This window comes from Dromiciops gliroides, chromosome X (assembly GCF_019393635.1).
Source record: "Dromiciops gliroides isolate mDroGli1 chromosome X, mDroGli1.pri, whole genome shotgun sequence".
Taxonomy (NCBI): Eukaryota; Metazoa; Chordata; class Mammalia; order Microbiotheria; family Microbiotheriidae; genus Dromiciops; species Dromiciops gliroides.
In genome coordinates, this window is record NC_057867.1 from 68,646,079 (window position 1) to 68,658,647 (window position 12,569).

Below are 12,569 nucleotides of genomic sequence, written 5' to 3' on the forward strand. Positions count from 1 at the left end.
AAATATTCATTCAGGTAAACAGAATCTGAAAAGAAATAATGTAAAAAAAGAAAAAATGGAGGAGGTCTAATAGCAAAAGGCCTCAAACTATATTGTAAAACAGATACTAGCCAAATTATTTAATACTGATTTTTAAAGTAGAAAAATATCAAAATAGCCTAGATAAGCAAGACTCAGAAAGAAACACAGTAGTGTAATGTTGAATAAACCTCAAAATACAAACTACTAAGAAAAAAATTCCTATTCAACAAGAACTACAGGGAAAGTTGGAAAGTAGCATGGCAGAAATTGGGTCTAGGCAGCATCTTACACATATGTCACAAGAAGTTCCAAATGGATACATGAACTAAAATAAAAGATGACATCATTTAAAGTAATATAGAGGAGGATGGATAGGGAAAATTCTTTTTTGGGGGGTGGGTTTTGTTTGTTTGTTTTTGCGGGGTAATGAAGGCTGTGACTTGCCCAGGGTCACACAGCTAGTAAATGTCAAATGTCTGAGGTCAGATTTGAACTCAGATCCTCCTGAATCCAGGGTTGGTGCTTTATCTGATAGGGAAAATTCTTAAACAAAATTAATATAGATGTGTCCCTGAAAGATAAAACAGGCAATCTCAACTACATAAAATTTAAAAGTTTTGCACAAAGAAAATCAATGCAGGTAAGATAAGAATGAAAACTATAAATTCGGGGGGGGAAAGCCTTTGCATCAACAATCCCTGATAAAAGTCTGATATCCAAGACATATAGAGAATCAAAACAAATATGTAACAACAGGAGACATTTCACAATATGATCAAATGCAATGAACAGTTTTAAAAGGAAAACTTGCAAGCTATCAGCAAACATGGCAGCTTGTTCAAAATTGCTAATGATAAAATACATAAATTTAAGCAACCCTGGACAAAAAAAAATAATACAGTGTCAATATAAGAAGAGCTATGAGAAAACAAGCACTCTAATACTTTGTCAGTTGACCACAGGAAGAGTATTTTTCATCTATTTGGAAAACAATTTCATATTCCAAATACAGAATTTAATTGGGAACAGACCTCAGAAAACCACAATTGGTTTTATCTCAGATCCATAAGAAGCTGCGATCTCTAGTATACTCTACTATATCCAAAAGAACAACAGTTCCTATTCATGTAGCATTTCTAAAATTACCAAAACATGATGGCTTCTCCAAAGAGATCTAGAAATGTTACCAGACCAAATCCTGATTGGAAAATACAAGAAAACAATCACAGTGAGTCATTTTTCCAACCTTAGTTGGGACACAGATACAGCAAAGAGGTCTGAAGACAGCAAAGATGGGGGTAGATCCAGGAACAGCCACAAATGGCATTCCAACACAGGAAGAAGCTGTGCACTAGGACAAGAAGGGTTCCAAATCTAGCAAAGAGGAGCCTAACCTTGTTCAGAATACAGGAATAAATGTCAAATATCAACTCTGTTGTTCATTACCCAGTTCTAGGTAGGGGCAGATAGGTGGTGCAGTGGATAAAGCACTGGTCCTGAAGTCAGGAGAATGTGAGTTCAAACCTGGCCTCAGACACTTGACACTTACTAACAGCATGACCCTGGGCAAGTCACTTAACCCTGATTGCCTCAGAAAAAATCTAGAGCCATCTCCAGTCATCGTGATGTACATATTACGACTGGACCTAGATGGCTCTGGAAGAGAGAGTGAGGCTGGTAACTTTGCACAGCCCTCCCTCACTTAAATCCAATTCAGTGCAAGTCATGACATCACCTCCTGATATTATGTCCTCTTCAAGAATGAAGGACAAAGGTTCAGGGCTAAGGAGGGGGCCTGTGCCAATGGGTAGCATTCCAAAGTACTATCAAAGTAAAGAAGAATTGTTGAATAAGTTATGGTTTATTAATGTGATGGAATACTATTGAGCTGTAAGAAATGATAAAGGAAATTGTTTCAGAAAAAATGTGGGAAGACTTGCATGAACTGATGCACAGTGAGATGAGAATGGTTTGTACAATGACGACAGTATGGTAAAACTAATAACTTTGAAATATTGTGGCATTCCATTCAATAGGATGACCAATTGAGATTCTAGAAGATTCATGACTCTACTGAGCAAGCTATGTAGTTCTGAATTCAGAAGTACAGTAGGGTCTCAGTTAAAGCCATGATACCAGTTTGAGTCCTGGAGTGGAATAACAAGGACAGAAATCTCAGGCCAAAGGGATTCTTCCATTGTGTTATTCTAAATATACAGAATTTTCCAGCTGGCTGATAGTAGCTCAGTAAATTGCAGAGCTCTAACCAGGGAAGCAGTGACCAGCCTTTGCCCTGGACTATACCATTTTGAGAGCACTGAAAGCATGCAAGTCCCAGGTCATGAGCTGTCCCTCAGATTCTGAAACAACTCAACACTCAATAGCTCCAATGAAGCAGTAGAAGTACCATCCCAGTAATTTCTTAACCCAAGCATCAAGCCCAAAGTCATGAAATGGGCTAGAAGAATGAGCAAACAAAAAATTGCTCCATAAAAAACTATAATGGTACCAGGGATGCTTAAGACACAAACTGAGAAATAGAAAATTATTCCAAAACATCTATAAGCAAAGCCTCAAAGAAAAACATAGCATGGGCACAAACTCAACTATAATTCCTAGATGAGAAAACAAGGGTTTAAAAGGGAATTTAAATATTTTCATAAATTAAATGAGAGTGCTAGAGGGAAAAATGGAAAAGAATTAAGAGCTATAGATGGAAGAATTGGAAAGGGAATTGATAGTTTAATACAAGGAGTAAAAAATATTGTCCAAGCAACAACTCCTTGAAAATTAGAATGGCCCAAACAGAAGTTAATTATTTCTATGGACAACAAAAAATATTAAAACAACACTAAAAGACTGAAAAATAGAAGAAAATATGTTATATCACACCAAAGGCAAGTGACTAGAAAAGAGGTTGAAGAGGAAAAAAAATTAAGAATCACTGGACTATCTTAAAGCCAAGACCAAAAAAGTCTAGACATCATATTTCAAGAAATTATAGCAGAAAAACTGCCATATTTTCTTAGAACTAGGTGGCAAAGAATCCATGGATCCTAAGCAAAATGAACTCTAGGAATGTACAAAAAGTATTTATAGTAGCTCTTTTTGTGGTGGCATAGAACTGGAAACTGAAAAGGTGTTCACCCATTGAAGAATGGCTGAATAAGTTATGGTTTATTAATGTGATGAAATACTATTGTGCTGTAAGAAATGATAAAGGAGATGGTTTCAGAAAAACGTGGGAAGACTTGCATGAACTTATGCACAGTGAGATGAGAATGGTTTGTACAATGATGACAACAAATAACTTTGAAATATTGTGGCATTCCACTCAATAGAATGACCAATTGAGATTCTAGAGGATTCATGATGAAATAAGCTACTCAGCTTTTGACTAAAAGGCAATGGACCCACATGTGAAAAAATGTTCTAACTCACTATTGATTAGAGAAATGCATATAAAAACAACTCTGAGGTACCACCTCACACTTATCAGATTGGCTAATATGAAAAAAAAGGAAAATGATAACTGTTGGAGAAGATGTGGGAAAATTAGAACACTAATGCACTGTTGGTGAAGTTGTGAAATGGTTCGACCATTCTGGAGAGCAATTTGGAACTATGCCCAAATGGCTATAAAACTGTGCATACCATTTGACCCAGCAATACCACTATTAGGTCTATACCCCAAAGAGATCACAAAAAGGAAAAGGACCCACATGTACAAAAATATTTCTAGCAGCTCTTTTTGTGGTGGCAAAGAATTCAAAATCGAGGAGATGCTCATTGATTGGGAAATGGCTGAATAAGTTGTGGTATATGAATGTAATGGGATACTATTGTGCTATAAGAAATGATAAGCAGGTAGATATCAGAAAAAAACTGGAAAGACTTACATGAACTGATGCTGAATGAAGTGAGCAGAACCAGGAGAACATTGTGTGATGATCAACTGTGATAGACATGGCTCTTCTCAGCAATACAATGATTTAATACAATTCCAAAAGACTCATGATGGAAAATGCTCTCCACATCCAGAAAAAGAACTGTGGAATCTAAATGAATATTGAAGCATACTATTTTCACTTCGGGGGGCTGTTTTTTTTTTCTTTCTTGAGGTTTTTCCCTTTTGTTCTGATTCTTCTTTCACAACATGACTAATGTATAAATATGTTTAACATGATCGTACTGTATAACCTAAATCAGATTGCTTAGTGTCTGAGGCAGGGGGAGGGTAGGAAGGGAGCAAAAAAAAATTGGAACTCAAAATCTTATATAAATGAATGTTGGGGCAGCTAGGTGGCGCAGTGGATAGAGCACCGGCCCTGGATTCAGGAGTACCTGAGTTCAAATCCTGCCTCAGACACTTGACACTTACTAGCTGTGTGACCCTGGACAAGTCACTTAACACTTATTGCCCCACACAAAAAACAAAAACAAAAACAAATGAATATTGAAAACTATCTTTACATGTCACTGGAAAAATAAAATACTATTAAGATTGAAAAAAATAAATAAAATATCATTTTTAAAAAGGTAATAGACAGTACAGAATGAGACACTTTTTGGACATGGCCAATGTTTTGCCTGACTACATATAACAGGGGTTTTGCTTTTATTTATTTTTCAGTGGGTGCAAGGGTGGGAGGACTGCAGGGAGGGAAAGTGAATATTTTTATTGAAAAAATAAAAATCTTCTAAAAAATTCCTAAATACTTTCAATACAATTCTAATACTTAAAAAATTCATAAATACTTTCAATACAATACAATACAAATACTTTCAATAGCCCAATTCAAATATTATTCCTTCTGTCACAGAATCCCAGATGTCATAACATGGCTAGGATTACACAGCCAGTAACTCCAAACTCACTTCTCTCTTCCCAAAATGCCATGCTATTTCTCTTGATTTTCTCATTTGCATACCATATTGTCAAGTACCATGCTCACTTCTACTCAGGGTCTTAGTTCAGACTGCTCCATCTTGACCCCAGAATATTCTCCCCTCTACTCTCCACTTACTGTAATTGTATTTACTGTTCAAGGCCCAGCTCAAGAACTAACTTCCCTAATGACTTTAGGCTTCTGTGAATTTTCTCTTGTACTCCCGTAGCACTTCTGGACTCTGTGTTACCTCATTTAGCATTTGATTAAATGATTTCTTGCTTCCTGGATTATAGATTGTAGAACTAGGCCTAGAAGGGGCCTGAAAGGCCATGTGGTTCAATTCCTTCATTTTACAAATGAAAAAACTGAGGCCCACCCAAGTGAAGTGACTTATCTAAGACCTCACAGATACTAAACTTTAGAGCTGGGATTTGAACCTGGATTTTCTGACCTGAGTCAGTGTTCTTTCCACTATATTGCAATGCCTCCTAAGTGGATTCAGACAAGAATCCCAAAGGACCACCCAGAGCCAAACAGGAAGCTTGCCCAATTGTTCCAATAGAAAGAGAAATGGCACACTTAGAGGATCACCAGGCCTAGTGCCTGGTGGACGGCGACTCAATTAAATTCAAGTAATATTTATTAAATGCCTACTTGTGCAAGGCACTGTGCTAAACATTAGGGATAAAAAGAGATGAAAAAGAATGTTTTTGTTGAAAAATAAAAAGCTCCTTAAGGCCAAGGACTATTTCATTTTTCTTTGTATCCCTAGCATCAAGTACAGCACTTTGCAGAGTGGATACTTAATAAATACTGATGAATTGTTTCTTGAATCTCCTAGGGGATATAACAAGTATACAAATAAGTCTGATACAAGGTAGAATGTAATAAGGGCTAAAGAGAAATACAAACAAAATGCACTAGGAAAATGTGAGGGGAGAGAGCTGAGGACAGACTCAAACAATCAGTACTATCTAGCATTGCTTTGTAACCTTCACCACGAGGATGAACAGACCATAAGCCATCAGGGAAGACTAGGTGATTTGGTTTACCCTTTGGGAGTAGCTTGCTTTCCAATATCCTCCTAACTATCCTTTACTTGCTTGTCACTACTAAGAAAAGTCAAGTTTCAGGGGCCACGTGTGCACACCCCTGCAGCACTCCTGTTTGAGAAGAGGTTAAACACTCGCTCTTTGCTAAGATCTTTTCTAGGACGGTTAAATGATGGATCATGTGCAGCACTAATAGACATGACAGAGAGGTGCCATGGGGTAGTGGAAGGAGCACTAGATGTAGACTCCTTAACTCAGCTTTTTTTCAAGTTCCCAAGTGGTTTGTTGACATAGGCTGTATGGACACTGGTTTTTTAAATTGCCCAAAACAACAGAAATGGCAGAGTGACTAAAAAACACCACAGAACTGTTAGATTGTAAGAGGCCTCACCTCTTAAAAAAAAAAAAAAAGGACTACTTAAAAATATACAATGGCAGGTTAAATAAATGAAAGTAAGGGGGCAGCTAGGTGGCGCAGTCGATAAAGCACCAGCCCTGGATTCAGGAGGACCTGAGTTCAAATCCGGCCTCAGACACTTTACACTTACTAGCTGTGTGACCCTGGGCGAGTCACTTAACCCCCATTGCCTCGCAAAAAAAAAAAAAAACAGGAAAAAAAAACCCACAAATAAATCAAAGTAAAAACTAAAGACAATGCAGCAACAGTCCAAACCCATCCTTAATTTTCTCCCGAGCAGCTGATGCTACATACCAAGAGAAGAAATTGCTCCAAGCTCTTCCCCACGACTTGGATCCAAACTTTCCTTCCTTCCCAGATGATACTGACAATGAAATGGACAGGGAAAAGGGGGCTAGGGTGATGTAAGGCAAAAGTCACCAGGGCCCAAGGCATTTCCCCTGACAGTTCTCCAGACTTGAGGTGGGTTCCATCCAAATACATATTGGTGATCATGTGAATACAGGAAACATTAGAATCCCAGAATCACACCTGAATGGCCCTAGGAAAGTGACCTGATTTCTCTGTGCTTCTCTATTATGAGGGGAGTAGAACAGATGATCCCTAAGGTTCCTTTCAGCTCTTGGGCCTATGAGAAGAGAGAGAAGAATCAAGGCCAAAACATCTCTGTGAATAGTCCCTGAGGTCAGAGAGTTTCACTTCATGTAAATTCTTTTTCTTTATGTCACGAACTCATGTTCCCAAAAATTCCTTCACCTGAAATGTTATTCTCTCACTTCTCAGGAAAAAGGAAATTATATCATCAGAGGTTAAGTACATCCATCCAAATTGCCCTATGGTCTGGGTTAGCCCTCTGGAATCCTTCCCACATCACACCACACTCTGCCTCCTGAGGCACAGAGTAACCCATCAAGGGGACATTCTAAGCTCAACCCAATTCTGGGATCTCTATGCATCAGGCAAATCATCTAATTCCTCCTTGTTTGTTCATTGTGGACTATCAAAGTGGCTACCTAGGAGAAACCACACAAACCATGAAGACATGTGACAGATACTGAGTGGTTTATGGGATCTGGCAGGAGTAGCAGGAGGGGGAGGGGAATAGAGTGTGCAGTACACATGCACTGAGGAGTCACAAACAGATGGAAAAGCTGAAATGGCAACAGAACCACAATAGGGCTCTGTAAATCCCATCCTTTTTAACACTAGAGAAATTACTGCAACAGGGAGTCATGTATACCAAGAAGTGCAAAGGTCCTGCTGGAAAGTGGGATCAGCAATGGACAAAGGTTGCCCAATTCCTCTAGGGAAGGGGAAAGAGTTTCCTGATGGTCAAAGAACGCAGCCCATTCTGCATGGCTTTTTTAGATTAAATACAATTTGTCCTGTATTCGAGGCCTTGTTGGCCTAAGTGCTTTCAATGGAGCTGAGAGCCTTTTGGAGAGGGCTAAATGAGCTGATGATGATAGTCAGAATCAAAGGGAAGCAGTGATTAGAAAAAACTAGCATGGCTTCATCAAGAACAGGTCATGCCCTGGGAAGACTTGTATGAACTGATGTAGAGTGAAGTGAGCAGAACCAAGAGAACATTGTGCACGGTGACAGCAATATTGTTTGATGAAGAGCTGTGAATGACTTAGCTATTCTCAGCAATGCAATGATCCACGACTAATGATGAAGCATACTATCCACCTCCAGAGAAAGAACTGATACTGATTGAACACAGCCTGAAACATGCTATTTTTCATTTTCTTTCATTTTTTTCTTTTATTCAATTTTCTTGCACAAAATGACTAATATGGTAATGTTTTACATAATTACATATGTATAACCTATACTTACCACCTTTTGCTTACCACTTCAGGGAGGGGGGAGGGGAGAGAAGGAAGGAGGGATAAAATTTGGAACTCAAAACTTTAAATAAAAATGTTTATTATTTAAAAAAAGAAGAGGCCATGACTCACTAAATTGTTTTCTTTTTTGACAGGATTACAAAACTAGTAGATGAAGGGAATTCTATGAATATAGTTTACCTACATTTTAGCAAGCTTTTGACAAAGTACCTCATGCTATTCTTGTGGAGAAGATAGAGAAATATGGATAAGATAACAATGCAACAAGATAAATTCATAACTAATCAGAAATTTGGATTTGAAGAGTAGTTGTTAATGATCTAGTGTCATCATGGAAAGAAGTCTCCAGTAGAAAATTCCAGGGATCTGTGCTTGGCCTTGTGATGCTTGCCATTTTTGTCAATAATTTGGAAACAATCATCGGTGATATGCTCGAGGTATTTGTAGATGACACAAAGCTGAGAGAGATAACTAACACACTGGGTTACAGAGTTAAGATCCAAAAGGATCTTGACAGGCTAGAGCATGAATCTTATTACATTCAGCCCATTGTTGCTGCTGAGTAATTTTTCAGTTGTGTCTGACTGTTCATGACCCCTTTGGGGATTTTCTTGACAAAGATCCTGGAGTGGTTCACCATTTCCTCCTCCAGCTCATTTTACAGATAAGAAAACCAAGGCAAATAGGGTGAAGTGACTTGCCCAAGGTCACACAGCTAGTAAGTGTCTGAAGCCAGATTTGAACTCAGGAAGAGGAGTCTTCCTGATTCCAGGCCCAGTGCTCTATCCACTGCAGCACCCCCTAGCTACTCAGACTTGGTCCAGTGCTCTATAATAAGATGAAACTCAATAGGGATAAATGTAAAGTCTTGTACTTAGATACTAATAAAAATCACCTTCACAGGTATAAGAGGAGGAAGGCATAGATAGACAGCAATTGTTCTGGAAAAGGTGCTGGACTTTCTATGGGCTTAAAAAAGCTCCATAGGAGTCAACAGTGTGTGATGTGGAAACCAGAGATGCTGCTATGACCTTGAGCTACAATAAGAGACACAGCTTCCAGTAATGAGGGGGTCATCATCCTGCTGAACTCTGCCCTCATTATACCCTCTCTACAGCTTTGTTCTGAGCAGAACATGTTAGAAAAGACACTGCTAAGGTGAAGAGTGTCCAGAGGAGAGCTTTCAGGATGCTGAACAGCCTTGTGAGCCCATGGTACATGAAGATCAATTGAAGGAACTGGAGGTGCTAAGGCTGGAGAGAAAACCACTCAGGAAGTCCATGTTAATTGTTGTTATTGTTGTTCAGTCACATCTGACTCTTTGTGATACCATATGGGCTTTGCTGGGCAAAGATCCTGGAGTAATTTGCCCTTTCTTTTTCCAGTGAATCAAAGCAAACAGATTAATTAACCTGCCCAAGGTCAGACAACTAGTAAGTGTTTGAGGCCGGATTTAAACTCAGGTCTTCTTGATTCCAGGCCTAGCACTCTGTCCACTGAGCCACCTAGATGCCTCCAAAATGTGAATTAGGGATTTTCCAAGTCAATATGTGACTGACTGTGGCTGATGTGTTTCTATTTGAGTTTGACACCTCTGCTCTAAACATTTACCATTGCATTACCCATTCCAATACCTTTGCACTAGCCATCTTCTCTGTGCTTGAAATGTCCTCCCTCCTTATCCAGCTTTTCTTGATCCCCATCCCCTGGCCAGCAATGCCCTTCCTCCCCCCACCTCCCAAAACTGCTTTGCATTTGTTCTGTTTTCTACATCTATTCTGCACTCACTTATATATGTACTTGTTGTCTCTCCCATTTGAATGTCAGCTCAAGGTGAGTCAATACCGTTTCATTCTTTGTAGTGGTATCCCTAGTGCCTAGTATAGTGCGTGGAACATAATAGCACTTAAGAAATACTTATTAACAGATTTAAATTCCTTTGTAAAGATGCTCTTTCCAGCCCATCGGGGTTTATTTTTTATCTATATTGTCCTTAAGATGAAGTTTCCCTGTAAAGAAGCAGTCTTAATATAATGATACTGCTTATCTATTGTCTTGCTTGATATATTTCCCAATGAAAATTCCTCTGTGCCCAGCGGAGCCTGAGATCCCAGTAATCCTATTCCTTGTCATATCAGTACAGAAGTGAGCTCACAATTTCAGCTTTGCTTTAGTGTAAATGGACAGGAGGATCTCAGGGCTAGCCATATACCTGAAAAAACATATTTTTCCCATGGGGCAACAAAGAAAAGATGGGGACCCAGGGATGAGGCATCAAGATAGTTAGCATACATTGATATTAAGGCCTTTGGGCATAAGACCAAGAGGCAGAGAGCTAAGAAAGAATCACTAGAGTTCCTCTTGCTTTCATCAAAGGCATCAGTAACACTTGGAAGTATGGACTATGAAAAAGTTACATAGACTTCAAGCTCAGTAGGAGGCAACAGTATAATAGAGCATTAACAAAAACATTTTTTTGAAATAAAGAAAAGGGAGAGTTGAATAGATTTGGAAAAAATAGATTTTAATGACCTGTGATTTCTGGATGAGAATACAAAAAAATTGTTTCTTAGCATTTCAGAGTTCCTTTACAAAAAGTGATCATGTGCTAGGGTATAATAAGATCACAAAACAATGGGGGGAAACATTTTTTTCAAAAGCGATTTGGGGGGATGCTTTTTCTGCTTTTTCTATCAATTGGGATTGGAAAAGCTTGCCCCTGGGCAAGAGTTAATAAGGAAAGCAAGAACCATTAGGGCTTCTATTTGTTCCATAAAAGACATCAACAATTCTATCCATGAAAAATGCCAAGTTATGGGAAGAAGGAAATAAGCATTTATTAAATACCTACTATGTGTCAGGCATGGTTATCTCATTTGTTCCTCTCAACAACCCTGCAAGGTGAATGCTATTATTACCCCCATTTTACAGTTGAGGAAAGTAAGGCAGAGTCTCTTCATCAGGGTCACACAACTAGCGAATGTCTGAGGCTGGACATGAATTCTAGTCTTCCTGACTCCAGGATCATCATTCTATCTACTACGTCCCTAACTGCCACTGAATTAAACTGTCATACATGAGGGTGATATAAAATGATGTACACCTGTATATATACTGAATGGGTGCATCCCTCTGCTTGACTGAAGGAGAAAGAAGGTTGCTATGGACAGGACAAAAACAGCCCATGAAATCGGTCTCCACCTTCCCCCTATCATGATCACAACTGCTACCAGGCATATGCCAGATCAGAAGAGATGCTTCTACCTAGGACGTTAACATACAGGGAGATGTTCGATTTCTATGGAAATGTCAAGATAGCTGAGAAAGAAAAAATTAATTGCATCCCTTGTTGCAAAACACACTAGATAATGAAAAGATAAATTGACTTTGGATTTACCCACCTAGGAAGACCCCAGTTATTTTCTCAGATCTTGCCTCAAAGTCAGTATCTTGCTGATAATAATATCCCAGAATAATTTTGAATAAAATCCATTTTTGCTGACACCGCTATATGGTCCCATTTTCTGAGCATTACCATGTTCCCATCCTAAGACAATATGGGCCACTGTGACTTTATTGCATGTCTTAACAATTTCCAACCTGAATGGTTCAGATGTATATTGGAATATAGGTGGTTATCATGGCTCAGGACAAAGATTATACCAAAGCACCTTATACAAAACAGAATGCAACATGCAATAGATCTCTACAGATGTTCTATTGGTGAAAAGCAAATGCCACTGGACTGGCTATACTGAGGGTAGATGTAGCATTGGATATGAGGAGGCCAGGAATCTAGTCCTAATCAGCTCTGTGACCTTTGCTAAGTCATCTCCCTGGCCTTGATTCAAGCTCTTCATCTACAAAATGAAGAGTTTGGACCAAATAATTTCTGAGGTACTTTCCTGTCCCCTCCTACCACACAAAAAAACACCAACAAAAATTCATATTCAAAACTACAAAACATCAAAAATCCATTACCATTAGAATGAATTACTTCTCTTTAAAGAAAACTCCTTGAATTTTGGTGACTTAATAACACACACACACACACACACACACACACACCCGCTTTAGAATGCTGGTGTTAGAGAGGCAGAACAAATACATGTTCTACCTCGTCTGGATCCTTAGACTATACTGGTTTCTTGACCCCACTTTTTCTCATTCTCTGGCATCCATCCTCAAAGACCAGCCATAGGCCAGAAGTGATTATATTAGAATTGTGCCATGGGAAATGCCCTGGATTTAGAGTCAAACCATCTGAGTTCGAATCCTTGCTCTGCTATGAGGTGTAATTAATAGAATCAGGGTCACCTCCACACCACAATGA